The sequence below is a fragment of the Anabrus simplex genome, chromosome 1 (genome assembly GCF_040414725.1).
Source record: "Anabrus simplex isolate iqAnaSimp1 chromosome 1, ASM4041472v1, whole genome shotgun sequence".
In the NCBI taxonomy this organism is placed as follows: domain Eukaryota; kingdom Metazoa; phylum Arthropoda; class Insecta; order Orthoptera; family Tettigoniidae; genus Anabrus; species Anabrus simplex.
Window position 1 is genome coordinate 771,044,725 of NC_090265.1, and position 20,944 is coordinate 771,065,668.

General features: G+C 39.9%; 1 protein-coding gene across 3 annotated transcripts in view; it reads right to left on the reverse strand.

The window, feature by feature from the left end:
• Gdap2 (ganglioside induced differentiation associated protein 2) overlaps positions 1-20,944 on the reverse strand; it is a 1,140,014-nt gene that overhangs the window by 428,185 nt on the left and 690,885 nt on the right. The gene's annotated exons all lie outside the window — the stretch shown is intronic.

A 20,944-nucleotide genomic window follows, 5' to 3' on the forward strand; every position in this document is an offset into this window, starting at 1 on the left:
CATATTCTGTACCTTTATATGTGGACACACGCGAAAGAGAAAATGTCTGGGAATTGAAGCATGGATTCCGCGATAGTCAAGTTTCATTTTACACATTTCAGCATATCTATACACGGTTATTCACCTAAGCTGTTACATGGGAATGACGTCTAAACCATTAAAGATGTCGGTATTCTGTTTTCGTATTCGTAAATGATACCCAGGGACATGTAAAATAATGTGCTACCGGTACGTATTCTCATGGGGTGATTAAGAACCGAGATATTGATACTAACTCAATATTTTTAAATGGAACGGTACAAATTCATACATCTGGCCTAAAAGTTCAACTGCGTACAAGTTCAAATATGTAAGTAGTTTCAATATCAAAGAGTTACTTTTTGAGATAACAATAAGAACGGTGTGCGCAGTTTTGCATGCCACATCAGACAGCGTGCAGTTGAGCCCCGGTAGCTAGAGTTGGGCAAGGACATATTGACGCGCAAGCAGTTTCCTGGGTGTGATTCCAGCCACAAAATGGATACCAGGCATGTAAGAATATCGTTCACATGTGATGGGTTTGCAAAGTGTGTGTGGCAGGCGAACTCTTGACGGGACAGGGAGAGTTGTTTTTAAAAGGAATGAAATAATTACTTTGACTTCAAATTTTTTTTTTTTTTTGCTAGTTGCTTTACGTCGCACCGACGCAGATAGGTCTTATGGCGACGATGGGACAGGAAAGGGCTAGGAGTGGGAAGGAAGCGACCATGGCCTTAAGTAAGGTACAGCCCCAGCATTTGCCTGGTGTGAAAATGGGAAACCACGGAAAACCATTTTCAGGACTGCCGACAGTGGGGTTCGAACCTACTATCTCCCGAATACTGGATACTGGCCGCACTTAAACGACTGCAGCTATCGGGCTCGGTACTTCAAATTATTATTACGAGGTAAAGCAGCAATCGGAATTTACAGTACATTAATACTTTTTCAAGTTCGATGTGGACTTACGACCTAAAATACTTAATACCGAGCTCGATAGCTGCAGTCGCTTAAGTGCGGCCAGTATCCAGTATTCGGAAGATAGTATGTTCGAACCCTACTATCGGCAGCCCTGAAGATGGTTTTCCGTGGTTTCCCATTTTCAAACCAGGCAAAAGCTGGGGCTGTATTAAGGCCACGGCCGCATCCTTCCTACTCCTAGTCCTTTCCTATCCGATCGCCACCATAAGACCTGTGCGACGTAGAGCAAATTGTAAAATAAATAACAAGTTTTATTTTGTTACACGGTACCATTTACACAGTTCAGCCCTTCGATCGTGAGCTTGGCCTGCTGAAACAGTTTGAATTTAGTTTCCCAGTTCAGTGCCCTTGAATGTTCACGATGTTATTTCCATTACTACTGGGTAACAAGGGGAAATTTGTTACGGTGAAGGAGATGCTCGGAGAAGGTGAGAGGGTTGGGCGGCCGTGCCTTATACTAGGTATTCACCTTAGTGCGAGAGAATGGAAAAACACGGAAAAATAATTTCAGGACAGCCGACGATTGGGGCTAGCCTTGAGGTCCGGCCCTGTCCCGTCTCTCGAATGCAGGGGCGTAGAGCCACGGGAGAGCCGTGGCCACCCATCCTCTGCTCGGTTGGCCGGTCAGAGTGCAGAGCATTCAGACCACCAGCCGTACCCACTTGTGGGCCGAGACCCACTCTGCATCCACCGATCCCCGTTATTTCCAATGCAGTTCTCTTCATAGGATACACCTCCACACGTCGATTTAAGACCTTTGGTATACTCTGTCCATGAGGTCACCCTCAGCAGTAGAGGAATGAAATTTCAGGTCCTGTCTTTTATTCTCATTTTTGAAGTGCAAGCTTTAACGCAACGTAAGAATTTCACCTCAGCTGCATATACTGTATTCTAGATTTATCTTTAAGAAAGTGTACTCTCTTTTTACAACCATACCATGCTATTCTTTTGTAGAATTTTACCAAGGTATCTTTTCTAATTTTGTTGCTCGTTGTCCGAAGAAACCTCTTCTGAAATCGATGTTATTGTTTCGATCATATTGCTTCTGGAGGAAGTAGAAGAATAAATAAACCTACGAGCCTACAAGCATGATGAGGCAATCCAAACCTCGTGAATGTTATGGCCAAGTGAATGTTATTTATCTTTTATCATGTTTTTTGTGCAACATTCTCGTAAGAAGATACCGGGCGAGTCGGTCATGCAGTTAGGGTCGCGCAGCAGTGAGCTTGCATTCGGGAGATAGTGGGTTCGAACTTCACTCTCGGTAGCCCTGGAGATGGCTTTCCGTGGCTTCCCATTTTTACACCAGACAAATTCTGTACCTTTATGAAGGTCACGGTCACACTCCTAGCCCTTTCCTATCCCATCGTTTCCATAAGACATATCTGTGTTGGTGCGACGTAAATCCAATTGTAATTGTCGTAAGAAGATACAAGTATGTAATGATTCACTTTAATGTAACATGGTCAAGACAAATATGTACAGACGTGTGTGTCTGTATATTTCACCTTGCAGCCATAACTACCCACCGCAGACCACTGGTGTTTGCGTGTGGTAGTAGCCTGGAGTTTTCCATCGTGCACTATGATGGTTGCGTGTCGGTAGCTATGGAGGTATGGTAGAGATGAGGGTTGGAAGTAACCGACTACATATAAAAATTGACGTGTGTTTTCGTATATTGTTTTCACCTTGCAGCCACAATTATCCACCGCAGGCCATTGGTGTTTGTGTGCGGTAGTAGCGCCTAGTCTCCTATCGTGCACTATAGTTGTTGCGTGTCGGTAGCTGTTGTGGTGTGGTAGATGTGGCGATTGAAAGTGGCCGACTACGTATAAAAATAGACGCGTGATTTACGAATATTTCATCTTGAAACCACAAATACCCACCTGGTGGTTGAAGCGTATTGAACCCCTTTCAAAAATACTACCGCAGTTTAAAAATCAACTTTCCTTTGTTTCTTTACGCATTCAATAACACTCTTGTCAGCCCTCATTTTCACCAGCAGTCTCCTATCGATAAACAATAATGATACAGGCCATTTGACCTCACCGATCTAAAATAATTCTTGGCAAATCCATGGTTACGGGTGGGACAGTTGCAACACATTTCTGATAATTGTTAAAGATTCATAAATTTCAATTATCAGTAACGTGGAAACAAGACAGCTATACTTGCTCAATATACATACCTGCCAACGGGTGCGACAGCAAACTGACATACTTTTGTGTCTGCCAAGCTCAGTGCCTGATATGTGTTGAGTCTTTCCACTTACTAGTTGCTTTACATCGCACCGACACCTTAGATAGGTCTTATGGCGACGATGGTGTAGGAAAGTGCTAGGAGTTGGAAGGAAGCGACCGTGGCCTTAATTAAGCTACAGCCCCAGCATTTGCCTGGTGTGAAAATGGCAAACCACGGAAAACCATCTTCAGGGCTGCCGACAGTGGGATTCAAACCCACTACCTCCGGAATGCAAACTCACAGCTGCGGGCCCCTAACCGCACGGCCAACTCACCCGGTGACTTTCCACTTGAAGGACATCTCTATTATTATACAGGTACCCAAGGTGTTACTAGTTTTGATATTAGTAGCAGTTATTTAGTATTAAATGAATCATTTAAGATATTAATTTTGTATTCAATGGTTAGGAATGTGACAGGAAGTGTGAGATATACCTCATCTACCCGTCATTTTCTAGCCATCGTACATTTATTTTCAATATATATTCTCAAAAGTAATATTATAAAGGGTTCTTTCAGTACATTCTATTTGAATGTCATGTGTTACCTGCTGTTCAGAACTCTTGGTTGAGGGAACTGATAGCTGTGACTCCCAAGATACTTCATTTGAATGTGTTTCAATTGCAATGGATCATTTCCCCTTTTAATCTTTCCAAGAGATATTTTTATGAACACACATTTTTGTAGTGGCATAGCATTAATTCAACTGAACCATTTAATTTGAAATAATATTAAGACTAGATACATTTATCTACATAATCAAATCAGGTATAGTAGGTTACTGTAATCCAATGCCCTATTTCATCTGAACACCAAATGTCCTATATTCTATGGATTTATAATACCAACTGTAACGGTTCAAATCCCGTTACAAGATGATATCTGTATTTTTATTATTGTATGATTTTATCTGTATTTTATTATTATTATTATTATTATTATTATTATTATTATTATTATGTCAGTATTATTATTATGTTATCTGTGATATTGTACTATTATTGTAATTATCCGTTTTATTCAATTTTGCAATTGCCTGTTGCTTGCAAGATTGCACTTAGATGTATACATATATACGTATGTGTAGTATAACACTCAATACCTGTACAGTGAGAATTGTTGTATATATCAGAGATTGGAAGTGACGTTGTTATATTGCGACACCACTGGCGATTCTGCCAAGTCATCGCCACTCCATGGCTACGTCATCGTATTTATTTAGCAATGAGCGCGCGAGTCGATCGCCGCGGGGCTATTTCACCACTGGATGTAATATCTGTCGCGTAGGTGGGAGTATGTCATTGTTATTTCTGGAGATTACGTAGTTGTATCAACCAACGTCTATATAAGGTGGGTCCATATTGTAGCGTCAGTCATTACTTATACGGATGCAGTACAGTGAAGTAGTCTACTAGATCAAGAGGCCTTAAGTGGTCAGCCAACCAGTGTGAACGAGAGATGGTGAAGACTCAGTGAGCCATTATTGGTCATTGAGAGAGTGAGACCAAATGGTTGGTCCGTCACTTAGTGGAAGACGCGGACGCAAGGCTTACCAAGGAGTCAGAGAGGGCAACCCTGGACCTACCAAGAGGTCATACCATATTGACTTACAAAGAAGTCAGATGATATGGAGAAGAAGCAGTCTCAAGGATGTATCACCACGTTAGGCGTGACACATCTACAGTAAACACCAGAGCAATGGATTACGTCGTAATTACACTCAAAGTGTTGAAGGTACAGTCAAGTGAATCAGTGAGGGAAATATTTCGTATAAATTGTTAAATGTCCGTTCAAGAAGAATTCAAATTCATGCCTAGTTTCTGTCAGTTGCAATGTCATAATTTCATATTCTCATCTGTTTTATCGCAACAAGACTCACTATTTTTTGATATATTATTTAAAGAATATATATTGTTCTATCAAACGAATTCATAGTTTCATTTCATTGACAGTAAAATATCTTAACCTCAAAATTAATGGGGAAACCGAACGCCAATCTCCTTTTCCCAGAACTTATATGGTATGTTGTCAAAAGTAAGCTTATTACCCCACACCCTAGAGATGGTCAAGAGTCTCATTCTATTATTGCTGTACTGAGTGACAGCTGGCGCCCTTCAAATAACGTATGTGTAAGTAAGCAGGTAACAAGTAAGTGTGAGTACAAGGTCCGACGTGTGTGTATTTTATTTAAGGAATGTTAATTTTTATAATTTCCATTTTATTTAATGAAGATATTCAGATTTTCAAGTTAAATGCAGATTTAGATATGTTTGTAAAGTTAGTCAGCGAGAAAGGAACATGTTCTCACAACTAGCAAGATACCCGTGCTTCGCAACAGTATTATACCGACATTGATAACGGAATGCTTAACGTTTTATATATAATCCGCCGAAATTCGCGATCTGACTCGTTTCCTGAGAGAATCCGCCAAAATTCGCGATCTGACTCGTTTTCAGAGATTACGGCAAAGTTCTTCTCACTTTTCAATCTTTCTTTCCAGCAATCGATTTCGTACTTCCCGGGCTAGGTTCAGGTATTCCACCCGATCAGTTAGGTCCCTAAATCTTTGCTATCTTTTCCTATAGGCCTAAGCATTTTTGATATTGATAAAATCCTTAAGGACATCCGGCGTGGTGTCGTCTTGGGTGCCTTGGCGGTACTGAACCCTCGGCCGGACTACAGTCATAGTCATTACCCGTCCAGGGCCCGTTTTCAGCGCGGTCCGCACATTTTGACAACGGCCCAGAACATTATTATTATTATTATTATTATTATTATTATTATTATTATTATTATTATTATTATTATTCAGGACCCCACAGCAAGATGCCAGACCGCTACTTAGCGCTACTTAGCGGTACATTACATCTGCTGCCAATGTCATTGCTGACTATGTGACCAGCACCATTGTCGCGCGTAGGCAAGTGCGCGGGATTTCTGGCGATACGAATGATATACTTCCGTGCATTAACGACCTTATTATAGAGGTGAACAATTGCACAGGCAATATCATTCCTATCGTTTATTTCAAATGTGTTTAAATTTTTATTTATATGCCAGAAGAATCTACTGTAATCTAAGAACGTTCTCAAAAGGAAATCATGGCTCTTGAAAACGAACCCAGGAAAGATTAAAAATGATCGGTTTATGATCAGAATAAGTACACTGAAAATCCACAGCCTGTTTCCAGTCATTCGATCGGGTCAGGAATGGAATGAATGAAGCCCTCATCTAGCGGCGAGGTTAGGAATTCTGCCGGCTGCCGAAGCCTGTCGCACTCCTCTGGGGCAATGATTAATGAGTGACAAATGAAATGAAATTATAGTGGAGAGTGTTGCTGGAATGAAAAATGACAGGGAAAACCGGAATACCAGGAGAAAACCTGTCCCACCTTCGCTTTGTCCAGCATAAATCTCACATGGAGAGACCGGGATTTGAACCACGGAACCCAGCGGTGAGAGGCCGGCCTGAGTCACGGAGGCTCCTAATAAGTACTGTACATTATGAACAGTAAAATCAATTGGTTTCAACTCCTTTTTCATCCCACCGCAGTTAAGTAGATTTATATCCCCCCCCCAAAAAAAGGAAGGCGTGTTTCTTTACGTTTAAAGGAGATTCAAAATACCAATGTTCACGTCTGTTACCTTCAGTTTTGAGATGTAAGTATACCCATAAAAACTATTCACTTTTCTCACTTCTTTTCACAACCTTCCCCCACCAGCTAAGTGAATTCTGGCTAAAAGTACTTGTTTCCTCAATAGTAAAGGATCTTATAAATACCAATTATCACAACTCTAGCACCTTCAGTTTTTGAGATATGTGTCCTCATAAAAGGAATTCAACTCCTTTTCACTACCGCCCCCAAGATGATTCCCCCCCCCCCCACCAACGCGGTTTTTTTTAAGGACATCCAAATACCAATTGTCACGTCTGTAAGAACTTTAGTTTTTATTAGATGTAAGTATCCTCATACAATTAATTGAACTAATTTTCCAATTCTTTCACCCGCCCCCCCCCCCCCTTCATTGGATTTTCCGAGAATACGTGTTTCTTTACTTTTAGAGCAGATTCCAAATACCAAATTTCACGTCTGTAACATCTTCAGATTTTGAGATATCACTATCCTAATTAAAAGAATTCAATCCCATTTTCAACACTTTTACCCTCCCACCCACCCACGTTGTTTTACCGAAAACAAAAATACACGTTTCTTTATTTTTAATAGAGGTAAAAAATAGCATTTTTCACTTCTGTAACATGTTAAGTTTTTGAGATATACTGTAGAAATTCTCATTTTAAAATTCCACCCCATTTTTAGTTCCCCTTAAGTGGATTTTCCAAAAACAAATGACCTATGTTCTTTACTTTTACAGGAGAATCCAAATACCAATTTTTACGTCTGTAATATTTTACGTTTCTGAGATATACTGTAGATATAGTCCTTCTATAGGGAAACAGTAATTAATTCATTCATTCATTTATTCATACATTCGTGTAGATAACCGTAGGCATGGCCCTTGCATGTGGAATGGTGATCCGCCTGTGCAAGGAGGCACTAATTTAGACAGGGAATCATAGCCAATTAATTAATTCATTCATTCATTCATTAATTCTTTTTTTTTTGCTAGTTGTTTTACGTCGCACAGACACAGATAGGTCTTACGGCGACGATGGGACAGGAAAGGGCTAGGAGTGGGAAGGAAGCGGCCGTGGCCTTAATTAAGGTACAGCCCCAGCATTTGCCTGGTGTGAAAATGGGAAACCACGGAAAACCATTTTCAGGGCTGCCGACAGTGGGGTTCGAACCTACTATCTCCCGAATGCTGGATACTGGCCGCACTTAAGCGACTGCAGCTATCGAGCTCGGTATTCATAAATTCATACACTTATGTAAAGATATAACCGAAATAGGACGGGCCTATCCCAATCGAATATGTAGAGTGAGCTAAATGCAACAGAGAAAGAAGAATAGGGAGGGGGGCACATGGGGAGCGGGATTTCCGCTTACGTGTGCCTTGCAGAAATTAGGGAATGGTGATAAATTAGTGTTTGACAGCTGTTAGATCAGGTGGGGTCTTCCGTTTGGGCCTCAAGTGAAAGGGCCGGACGTGTTATTCTTGGGAAGGTGGCTCCTTTTCTCACCAGGGGTGGATAACACGACCGGGCAGTAGTTATGCATAATCCCATCCATGCATTTATCCTGCGAACCGAATGCTCTTTCCTCAGTTGGTGGCTATCCGTGACTGGGAGAGAAGTGTTCATTCATTTATTCATGCATGCATGACAATTTAAATCGGTCATGGAATCATTCATTTTAAAAAATTCAGGCATTTGTGTACACCTATGTATAGTGTCTGTGAAAATGGAGAACTCTGTACAGACAAATAAATAAATAAATAAATAAATAAATAAATAAATAAATAAATAAATAAATAAATAAATAAATATAGTCCTTCTAAAAATTCACCCCAATTTGTCACTCCTGTTTGACCCCATTAATTGGATTTTCCAAAAACAAAAAAACACGTGTTTCTTTATTTTTAATGAAGATCCCAAATACCAATTTTCAGGTCTGTAATATCTTCAGTTTCTGAGATATAAGTATCCTCATTAAAGGCATTCAACCCCTTTTTCACACCTCCTATTGGGATTTTCCGAAAACAAAAAAATACGTGTTTCTTTATTTTTAAAGGAAATTCTAAATACCAATTTTTACATCTTTAAACTTTCAACGTTTTGAGATACGGATACACTCATTTTGAAAATTCACCCCTTTTCACCCCCATTAATTGGATTTTCCAAAAGGAAAAACAAAACGTGTTTCTTTATTTTTAAAGGAGATACCAAACACCAATTTCAGGTCTGTAATATCTTAAGTTTCTGAGATATAAGTATCGGTATCCTGATTAAAGGCATTCAACCCCTATTCACCCTTTTTCACCCCTCCTGTTGGGATTTTCTGAAAACAAAAAAATACGTGTCTCCTTATTTTTAAAGAAGATTCTAAATAGGCCTACCAATTTTTACATCTGTAAACTTTTAAAGTTTTGAGATATAGATACACTCATTTTAATATTTCACCCCCTTAGCGACAGAATATCCAAAAATCCTCTCTTAGCGAGCACCTACATCTTAATATGAATGTATCCCCAAAATTTCATTTCTTTATGTTCCGTAGTTTTGGCTCGGCGATGATGAATCAGTCAGTCAGTCAGGGCAAGTTATTTTATATAGCCTATATATAGTTGGTCCGCTATTGGACATTATAAAATTTTCCAGCTAACTCATTCCTAGTTGCCAGCGTTTCGTCCCAGTGTGCTTTGTTGGGCTCATCAGTTAGTAAATAGCACTCCTACGAAGACACATGGTTCCTGCATACCGCGGATGGCGCTGCGTAGACTTAATACAATGGGGCGAAACGCTGGCAACAAAGGATGAGTTAGCTGGAACATTTATAATGTTCAATAATGGAACAATTGTATTGTTTTTATAAATTTACTCATTCGGGACAAATATTTTAGGTTCCCTATGGAAATCAACATCTATATCATTCTATGGATTTGTCCTGCTTTTTCTTACAGGAACCCTGCAAGCTGAAGATCGCTGGAATAACCTTTAGTAAACACGAACTGGTTTCTATTAAACCAGTTAGTACTTTTGCAAACACGTCTAATATAATCAGAAAGAATGCTTTCGCAGAGTTTACATGCAACGCGTGTCAAGCTGATTGGCCTGTTGTTATCAATTATATCCCCCTTTCCTTTGTTCACTGCGGCTACTACGCTAATATTCAAATATTCTACTGTTGATATAAGGTCGAGTAAAAATTAAGGAGCCACTTCCTATATCCCAGTGTTTACCAACTTAACCATTTTTTTTACGTCGCACCGACACAGATAGGTCTTACGGCGACGATGGCATAGGAAGTGTCTAGGAGTGGGAAGGAAGCGGCCGTGGCCTTAATTAGGATACAGCCCCAGCATTTTTCTGGTCTGAACATGGGAAACCACCGAAAACCATCTTCAGGGCTGCCGACAGTGGGCTTCAAATCCACTATCTCCCGGTTGCAAGCTCACAGTTGCGCGCTCCTAACCGCACAGCCAGCTAGCTCGGTGAACGATGTTATACACATGGTACACCGGGAAATAATTTAATGATTTTGTGTTTGCCCAACATGTTTAAAATTTAGAAACGGATACATTTTATTACATACCGTACTGCTTATGCCTTCCACCGTTCAGTTGCTACTGTTTATACTGTTCATGGCTTTCAGCGCTCAGTCTGCAACCACCCTTTTATTTTATTTTTTGCTTTACGTCGCACCGACACAGATATGTCTTATGACGACGATGGGGTAGGGAAGGCCTAGGAATTGGAAGGAAGCGGCCGTGGCCTTAATTAAGGTACAGCCCCGGCATTTGCCTGGTGCGAAAATGGGAAACCACGGAAAACCGTCTTCAGGGCTGCCGACAGTGGGGCTCGAACCCACTATCTCCCGATTACTGGATACTGGCCGCACTTAAGCGACTGCAGCTATCGAGCTCGGTCTGCAACCACCAATGAAGGAAGTACACAAAGTGTGATTGTCTCATTTATGACCTTTCCTGGTTAGGGACGATTCGACATACTGAGATATCGATATTTCTCGATATCAAACTATATTTTTTTCAAAATACAAGGGTTCGAAATTATATTGAATTACGTTAAATTTAGGATCACGACAGTTCCAAGAGAATCAAATATCACGATCGAAATATTGTGTGTAAAATCAAAATCAAATGATTGATGAACTTCCACTGAACTTGTTATGTTTAGAACATTGTTTTCACACGGTGACACTTCACTATATTTGTCAAGTACATCCACAATGTAGTCTGCTAGTTGGAAGAGTCATTGTCTCAATTGAAAGTAACGTACCCCCTTCTAAGGTAGTCGTTGGTCATTGGTCCCTAGGTACAACAGTGAATACAAATCACACGGATCTCTTATTACTGAGCTATACAGAGGGCTCAGACAATACCAACTGCAGCATGTGGTAGTTTTGGAACGCACGTTCATTTGAAACTAGGTCGCAGGTTTATTTAGATCCTGCTGGATCCGCACAGAGCGTCAGCTTTTGGTATCCTCGTGATAACATGAATTATTGTTGAATATTGTTCAGAGAAATAACTGCATGAATATTAATCAAAGAGAAATAGTTATTCTTTTCTTACAAATAAAACAATTATTTGCACTTTTATATTTTAAAAATCTTGTTCATATATTACAAGGTTATTATTTTGAATTCGGTACTGTTTAACTGAGTTACACTATGTGCCTCTACTAAATGTGTGTTGGTAATCAGATGTTAAGTGACGACCGCAGGTTGTGGGTTCGATCATGGGGTAAGTAACTGATTTGTGAAGAAAGGCAAACATGTTGGAAGTTCAAGGCTTTGTAGTTGGTGTGCTTAAGACCTATGGTGATGCACTCATTGATGACCGATAAAATTAATCACTCAACCTCCAGAGAAAGAGCATTATGATATCCATATATATGGATAGGCACACCAGGACTAGAAAAGGTCCAAAGGAAAGCAGCCCGATTTGTCCTCGGTAATTTCCAACAAAAGGGTAGTGTTACGTAATTTATGCAAATTTTGGGCGGGGAAGACTTGGCAGTAAGGAGACGAGATGCTCGACTATGTGGTATGTTTCGAGCTCTCAGAGGAGAGATGGCGCGGAATGACATTATTAGACGAATAAGCTTGGGCGGAGCTTTTAAAAGTAGCAAAGATCATAATTTGAGGAAAATTTTAGAAATTCAAGAGGACAAATAGGGGTACATATTAATTTGTAGGACGAAGAGTAAGGGATTGGAGTAATTTACCGTTCGAGAAATTTCGAGGGTTTTTGAAAACGTTTAAGGAAAAGCTAGGTAAACAACTGATAGGGAATTTGTCACCTGGGCGACATGCCTAAACGCGGATCATTGACTACTGATTGATTGATTGATTGAAATCGGCTAAATGGACTATTTCAGTGAACGTGTATTCTGGCAATTGAGGCCATACGACTATTGCAAAAATTACCGTATTATTATTATTATTATTATTATTATTATTATTTTAATTATGAACCTAACATTTGTAATTGTATAATGCTATACTATGGACTTATTTATCGCATGGCTTTTACTGCCGGGAGTGTCCGAAGACATGCTCGGCTCGCCTGGTGCAGGCTGACACCCATGGGTGACTGCGCGTCTGGATGTGGGATGATTATTATAATGAGGTGCGGAGACTCCTGTAGAATAGCACCAAGGGGTCTGCTCAAGGCTTAATGTCTCCATCCGACGGACGAATCAGCAACAATGTCATAAGTCATATGAACATTGCACAGATGTTTGGAATTGAATCCAGGCATTTGGAAGGCGATCTAGTGATTGTAAATTGTATACCACCACCTCTCCTACCGTAACGGCCAACATTCTGATGGTGAAAATGTTTTTCGACCAACCTGGCTCGAACGGACTAATCGCGGTGTCAGACCAAAGGGCAATATTTTCCAGACTTGACGCTTTCAAATGAGAGAGAAATCGTTATTACAAAATTAAGCTGCTTGCTTCTGTACACGTTGCCCAAAGACACAACACATCGAGTTATAATGAAGAATGACAATACTGTAAAACTAAAATATTTGATATAATTAAATTCATAATAAAGTAACAAGTATGTAACTCATTTGAATGAATGTGATGCTATAGAATGACAACACTGTCAATGACAATTCTTCCACTTCAGAGCACAGTTTTCTTTTATGTTTGCCTAATGACGTAAATATATCGGCCTCTCCCCCAGCTTCAAACAGGAGGCCATGGACAACGAAGTCTCGACCACCGAGGCGTGCGCGGTGCGATATTTCTCATATTGCGTCATAAATGTTCCTTTTCTTGTCGACATTTTCCGTTTGTTGGACAGCGTTTATTTCCTACTTGACTGTAGGATCTATCAAGGCTCTGTTGGAGTCTTCTTGAAGGCTAGAATGTTCACGAAGCTGTTACCTGCCGTGAAGCTCTTCAAAATAATCGTATACCTTCTGATGAACAGCTCAGGGAGCTTACTTTATGGTGCCAGTAGTTGATTACCAATGAATATTTAACACCTAATTTTACAATTTCGTACGATATGAAAAGGGAGAGCAGTAACGTGCTACCCTGGGGAACACCAAGGTCGCACCTGAAACTGGCTCTCCTTCCATCAAGTACCATTCAGCTATCCGACCTTCTTTGGTCAACTCTTGTTCTCTTCTGACCCCGGCAAGGCCTAGGGAGTCTTTATTTTTCACGCCCTTCGTGGCCCTTTACTTTCTTTCGCCGATATCCTTGAAGGGTCGGAAAGTCACATTTTTCCTTCTGCTAGGGATAACACTCCAATTCACAACTGAAATTTGTACTAACTAGGGTTAATAATTGTATGTACTAAAAATAGTTATACGTGTGCATACATGTTGGTTTTGTTTGGGCCATCAGTCTATAAAATGATCTGATGCAGCTCTCAATGCCGCCTTATCCTGCGCTAACCTCATTACTATGTAAATACTACATCCTACATCTACTCTAATCTGTTTGTCATATTCATGCCTTGGTTCTACCTCTACCGTTCTTATCACCAACACTTCCCTCATAAACTAGTGTAACTGAACAAGTCCTGGGTGTCTCAGCATGTGTCCTATAATTTGATATCATTTTCTGACCAAGTTGAACCACATCGTTCTCCTCTCCCCAGTGCGATTCAGTATCTCTTCATTCCCAATTCGATCTACCAATCTACCAATCTCATCTACAGCATTCTTCTGTAACACCACGTTTAAAAAGTTTCTATTATCCTTCTTCCTGAGTTAGGGACCGTCCATGTTTTACCGCCATACAGTGCCACGCTACAGGCTAAGCTCTTCAAAAACATCTTTCTAATTCCTATATCAATGTCCGAAGTGAGCACATTTATTTTCTGAACAAAGTCCTTCCTTGCTTGTGCTAGTCTGCATTTTATGTCTCCCTTACTTCTGCCATCGTAGTAATTCTACTGCCCAATTAACAATATTCCTCTACTTCCCTTAAGACTACATTTCCTAATCTAATATTTCATGCATCAATTCAGTTTGTTCCACTGCACTCCTTCTCCAGGACTGTGTCCATACCATTGAGCAATTTCTCCAGATCTTCTGAAGACTCAGATAAAATAACAATATCATCCACAAATCACAATGTTTTGATTCCTGTCCTTGGATTGCGATTCCCTTTGCAAATTCCTCTTTGATTTGCGTTATCGCCTGTTCTAATATAAATACTTATTACTCCTTTTTCATCACCCTCGATTATTATCACTGCAGAATGATTTTCCCCTCTATTGGCGTTAGGTACCAGAGCAAACAGCCGGCTACAAATAGATTGGAATACAAAATATACACAGTAAATATAAACTTAGAATGAATCTGCCGTAATATTGTAGTTAGATTTCGTAGATTTTAATAGTTCTGACTCCGTGCAGACAAAACCACACACACACACACACACACACACACACACACACACACACACACACACACACACAAAAGACAGAAAAAATACAGAAAATTGAACACTGTAACTGTAGTATGTTTAGTTATTTTTGCCGATGTTGTAGCACTGCAAACCTTATAATCTTAAACCGATGTCTTTCAAGAATATGGCGATTGCATTATACACCTTTGGTTGCTGGGATGATGAAATACACTGTATGTTGAGTGGCAGTTGGAAGTTGATTGAAAGTAAAATTGTTATTTTTACCCTCTGTACATTAACAAGATAACACGAGAAGAAGATGTGGGTGAGGTCAGCGATTGCTTGGCGGACACGGAACAGTAAGTCGAGGTTAGGACTCCTATCCGGTAGAGATAGTTTGCAAAACTACCGTGATTGAACCTCGTGCGAATAAGAGAAGTGACGTAACGGCGACAAGTATTCCGTTTGGAGAACCAAGATGGTTGAGAAGGGTATGGTTGTACTGCAGCGTATTGTTTTCCCAGTTACCTTTTTTGTAAAATTCCGTTCTTCTTCAATTTGCGTTCGAAGATAGATTTTTGTACAGATTGTAAGTTCTTCCTTCTCAATATCTGATCTCTATCACCCTCAGAATCTCGAATAGTTTGGTCGAATCAACATTACCGAATGCCTTTTCTAGATCTACGACTATGGGTTAAACATTTTCAACTGGGCGATTTGGCCGTGCATCTGGGGAATGGTGGGTTTGAGCCTCCTTGTAGGCAGCCCTGAAGATTGTTTACCGTGGTTTCCCATTTTCACACCAAGCAAATGCTGGGCTATACCTTAATTAAGGTCAGGGCCGCCTCTTTCCCACTCCTAGGCCCTTCCTATCTCATCGTCGCCATAAGACCTGTGTCTGTGCGATGTAAAGCACATTAAAAAAAGATTAAAAACATATAGTAAGATATAGACTTTCTGTTATCAAAATGGTGGAGAATAATGAAAAGAATATCTATAATGTATTAAATTTTCGTACTAATAAAAAGAGTACAGTTAAAAATTTATTGCTTAACACTGAACACCAACAAATAACAATTTAAACGTAAGACAAAGACTACAGTTCAGCATTTTTGATATGGGTCGCAGTGGGTTGAGTGACAAAGCCGGCGAAAAAGTAAATAATTGCATACCGCAGACCACCTCTACACTTTTCACAGAAACACCAGCATTGAGCTTGCAAATATCGATCCTCGTAAACATTTTTAAACATGATGTTCTGAAATTATAAAATACGGAACATATCGATATAGGCTAAATAAAATAATTTTTGCCAGTACAATTCAAATTTTTGTCTCATATTATCTCGATACAGGTCGATTGTTGTCTGCCCGTCTGTATGTTGTCTCAACATCACGGCAGAATTACTCTGTATTTACGTTCAAGGATATCCCGAGAGTGCCCTAGGCACAACACAGTGCCGTTCTCCGTTAATGCAACAGTAGTTACACTATGTAATAAAAGGTGTACAAAATATAACTTTTAATGCAAGAACGGAGTTAGTTGAGATAACTTCCAAACAACAGTTCTTAATCTACTTTTCAGTCCTTTTTTACTGAATCAGTGTTCATACTAATAATAATAATAATAATAATAATAATAATAATAATAATAATAATAATAATAATAATAATGAATTTTTGTTGAAGAAATGTGACAAATAAGTTATAAAAATTGCTCCAGAATTTCTAGTAACATAAATTTGTCGAATAAGGAAGTTAAGAAATTCAAATATTTGGGAGAAACAATTCAAGAAAATGGTTTAGAAAAACCGCTGTAGAGGAAAGGGTACACAAGTTGGACAGAGCATGCGGTATAACTAGGAATACCTAAAACAAGAAGTGTTAAACCTCAAAATACTACACAACAACACAGTAGTCAAACCGGAGTGCTTATACGCGAGTGAATTACAAGATGAATAAATTAGAAGTACTGGGAAGAAGAATTATGGGGAAAATACTCGGTCCGCTAAGAACTACAGAACTCTGGAAATCAAGAAGTAATGATGAAATATATAGGAACATAACAGATACAATGCGGAGTATGCGATTGATATTTTTAGGACATTTAAATACAGAATGGATGACAACAGGTTAACCAAGCATCTTCAAACAGAACAAGAAGTCAACAACAACCTGGATTTATGAAGTCAAAGATTTGGAAAGGAACAATATAGGGGTAGATGAAGCAAGAGATAGATAGAGAGAGATCTGTAGAAAGAAAGTGTTAAAAATAGAAGGATTCCTGCCGGACCGAGTGGCTCAGACAGTTGAGCATGTTCGATCCTTCCTGAGTCCGGTGGTATTTGAATGCGTCGGTAGATTTACTGACACGTAAAAAATCTCCTGCGGGACAACATTCTGACACGTTGGCGTTTCCGAAAACCATCAAAAATTGGTTAATGGGACGTGAGAACAATAACATGATTATTGGAAGGATTCCAAAGTCGGAAGGGAAAGAAATCAGACTAAAAATAGTCCAAGGAGAGGAAAGGGAGACAGCGAGAAGATGAAGGAGTATTGGAGGAAGAAAAAAGAACGGTATAGGATGAAGTATTGAAACTGGCACGTGGTCCCTAGAAGATCCTTAACAGACAAAGAAATAATAATAATAATAATAACAACAATAATAATAATTTTATTGATTTTACGTCCCAGTAACTACTTTTACGGCCTTCGGAGACGCCGACATCTTTTGCCAGTAAATCTACGGACACGAGGCTGATGTATCTGAGCACCTTTAACTCGGAAATATAGTTAAAAATTTCTGAGCTTACAAATAGAATGAGACTGCTACAAATTCATTTTAAGCCGTTTGGAAAAGAATGAATAACACCAGACTTGCTTATCGAATACACACATTTGTGCAAATCAAACTACGAGATCAAAATGGTATAAGCAAGTAGAGAAAGACCTCACCGAATTATCACCAAAATCTGCAGGATAGGAACATAATCAGAAAAATTGTTCACTCAGGGGCATTTGATGAAGATGAGAAGAAACTATGACGTACCTGATAGGAGGAACAGAAATTACAACAATCGTTGAAAATGAACTGCTTGGCGAGGAGGGAAGCTCAGCTAATGTTGAATTCGCGTGGTCCTAAGTAACCTACAAAATGTTCCCACTGCGAAATAACCTATGTATATTAATTTCTTTGTTTATCAGGTCACATGCTTGAATTTAAAACCGACAGTCGATACGACCAAGAAACCATCATAAACAATAGTATTCCTGACCAAGGGACTACTTCTAAAGCACAAACCTGAATCGAGAATGCTTGTCTAAAGGGGTCCAAAATCCAGGTCAACGGCCCCTCACAATGGTTCTTATCGTTACTAAAGTAGAACCATGGTATCTGTCATACTGCGGTACTAATCAAAAGTACCGTAGATTCACGGTGTTCCACAAATTATGGTAGGCCTACTAGTCACAAGTATTGTACATCGCACAGGTAACGCAGACCTATGGTGATTCTTACATAATGCTGCCACTCACAAGCAACGCAAACCCATGGTGTTCCTCACCTAGGTGTACTAATCACGGGCGCCGGTATTCCCGTGGTGTTCCTCATATAGTGGGTACTAATCACAACCAACGCAGACCCACGGTGTCGCTGATATAGTGATACTAATCATAGGCACCACCCAGACCCGTGGTGTTTCTCACAATGGTACTAATCACGGGTACTGAAAAACCAATACAGACTTCCCTTCTGTTGCTACTAATCACAAACCTATTGTGTACCTAACATACTGGAACTATTCGCAAGTAAAGGCGACCCATGGTTTTCCTCCCCTAATCACAAGTAGTTTCATGGTTCTAATACAAACATCCCTTGGTCACCCTTTTTAGTCGCCTCTTACGACAGGCAGGGGATACCGTGGGTGTTTTCTTCGTCTACGTCCCCCACCCACAGGGGGTGAAGGGAAAGATTAATCTGAGAGGACGATCGTGAAAGGAACGAAAATCAAAAGCTCATCAGGCCGAGCAAACAGGCAAATAAAAGATCTTTCCTACTTTCAAAAGCTCCGTTCATTCGTCCTCTAATGCCATCTCTTAATTGACAGTTCGGAGCATATCGCTTAGTCGAGCAGCTCGTCTTCTTAACCCTAAGTCATTACAGCACCAAGTTTGCAAGTTTCATAACAATACTCCTTTGTTGGAAATCATCCAGAACAAACCGTGCTGCTGTCTTCAGGCGCAAATATTGATCAATTATACCATAACATCACTGGTATTATTGGTATTAGAATTTTAACAGTAGTTAATGTAAAAACAAATAAATCCCAGCCTATTCTTCATCCCCCTGTGGGTGGGGGCCGTACAATAACAACCACCGTATCCCCTGCCTCTGGTAAGAGGCGAGTAAAAGGGCCTCACGGGTTCTTAACTTGGGAGCCCGGGTTGGCGACCACGGGTCCCTTGGCTAAGTTCTGGCATTGCTTCCACTTACTTGTGCCAGGCTCCTCACTTTCATCTATCCTATCCGAACTCTTGTTATTTACTGACCCCGACGGTTTTAGAGGATTCGAGGCCTAGGGAGTCTTTCATTTTCACGCCCTTCGTGGCCCTTGTCCTTCTTTGGCCGACCTCTTCATTTTTCGAAGAGTCAGATCCCTTCCATTCTTTTCCCTTTGATTAGTGTTAATAGAGGATACTTGTCCAGTTGTACTTTTTCTTAAAACAATCACCACCACCAGTTATTCAGCAAACAGTGTAAACTGTTCTTTCTCCAGATGTTATTCGAGACAATGTGTGTGGGGACGTCGCACAGCCACGAGTTCATATGGTGAAAAGTAACAAAATATTAAAAGCTCCATTCCTTGGCTGAATGGTGAACATACTGAGCTTCGGTTCAAAGGGCTCTGTGTTTGATTTCCTGCTGTGGTGAGTGTTATGAAGACTCCGTGTTAGTGCCATAGAAATATAGAATAGTGTATACATCGGATCCCTTCCTTTTTACCTCTGATTAGTGTTAATAGACGAAGGTTGCCTAGTTGTACTTCCTCTTAAAACAACAATCACCACCCCCACTGCCCCGCATAGGGTTGACGTCAAGAAGGGCATCAAGCCGTAAATCTGGGCCTAATCCACATAACTGGGGAAAGAAGGCCAGGGAGAAGATAGATGTTCCTTTCAGGCATCGACCCCATTGTGCATTAAAGTGTTAACAGAGAAGGGCAACCAGTTGTACTTCTCGCACACTTTTTTGATACATGGACACTCTAGTGCTGAATCGCTTGACCTCGGCAATCTTCGAGATTCGTACAGGCAACCTATGGGACACAAACTATGAATCGCTTATGCATCGCTGTGCGACATCTGGCGTATACTTTACGTACTAGTACTGCTGTTGTTTACATAGCAAAGCCAAACTATAGAATTCATGCTAGGAACAAGATTCGCATCGAGAAATGTTATATAATGTTATAAAATGTTATAAAATGTGTGTGTGTGTGTGTGTGAGACACAGTTGTTAGGTTTAGATCATTCATATCGATCGATCATATTATCGATTCAATTCAGATTTTATTTCCATTCAGTTGGCGGTATTACCGGAACCGAGAGAGATCCCTCCTTACTGCTCAACCCAGTACACAAATCTATCACTAAAAAGTGTGCCAGTAATACCTTCCCTTAACTACCATCCTCCGTTTCTCACCCCGCGTGGTCTCACAATTCTGTCAGTATCAGAGAACGCGCTTCAAATGGTAGGTCATGTCTCTGTGGTTGTAAATCCACGTAAAAGTACAAACCTGCTATGCTTTCTTTCTTTTTATGTTCTGGTATTATTTGTTTGTTTTGTGAGACCTGAGGAGTTTTCAATTTTCCTACCTTTCACGATCGCCTTCTTAATTTAAACTTTCCCTTCTCATATTTACTAAAGCTGGTTAAAGATAAATTGATGTTTTAATTTTAATGTGAGTGGAAATAATTGAGGAGATTTCTTGCAAATATGACTTTTATTTCTTTTACACATGTTTGCTTTTGTGTTAAAAATTCTTGTTAGAATGACGTGTTCGTGCTCCAGTATAAAATAGTGAAAGAATACCTAAAATTACGCCCGATTTACATTTGAAAACGAGCGAGCATGTCATTCTAATAAGAATTTTGAACACAAAAAGAAGAAATTGTTAATAATTA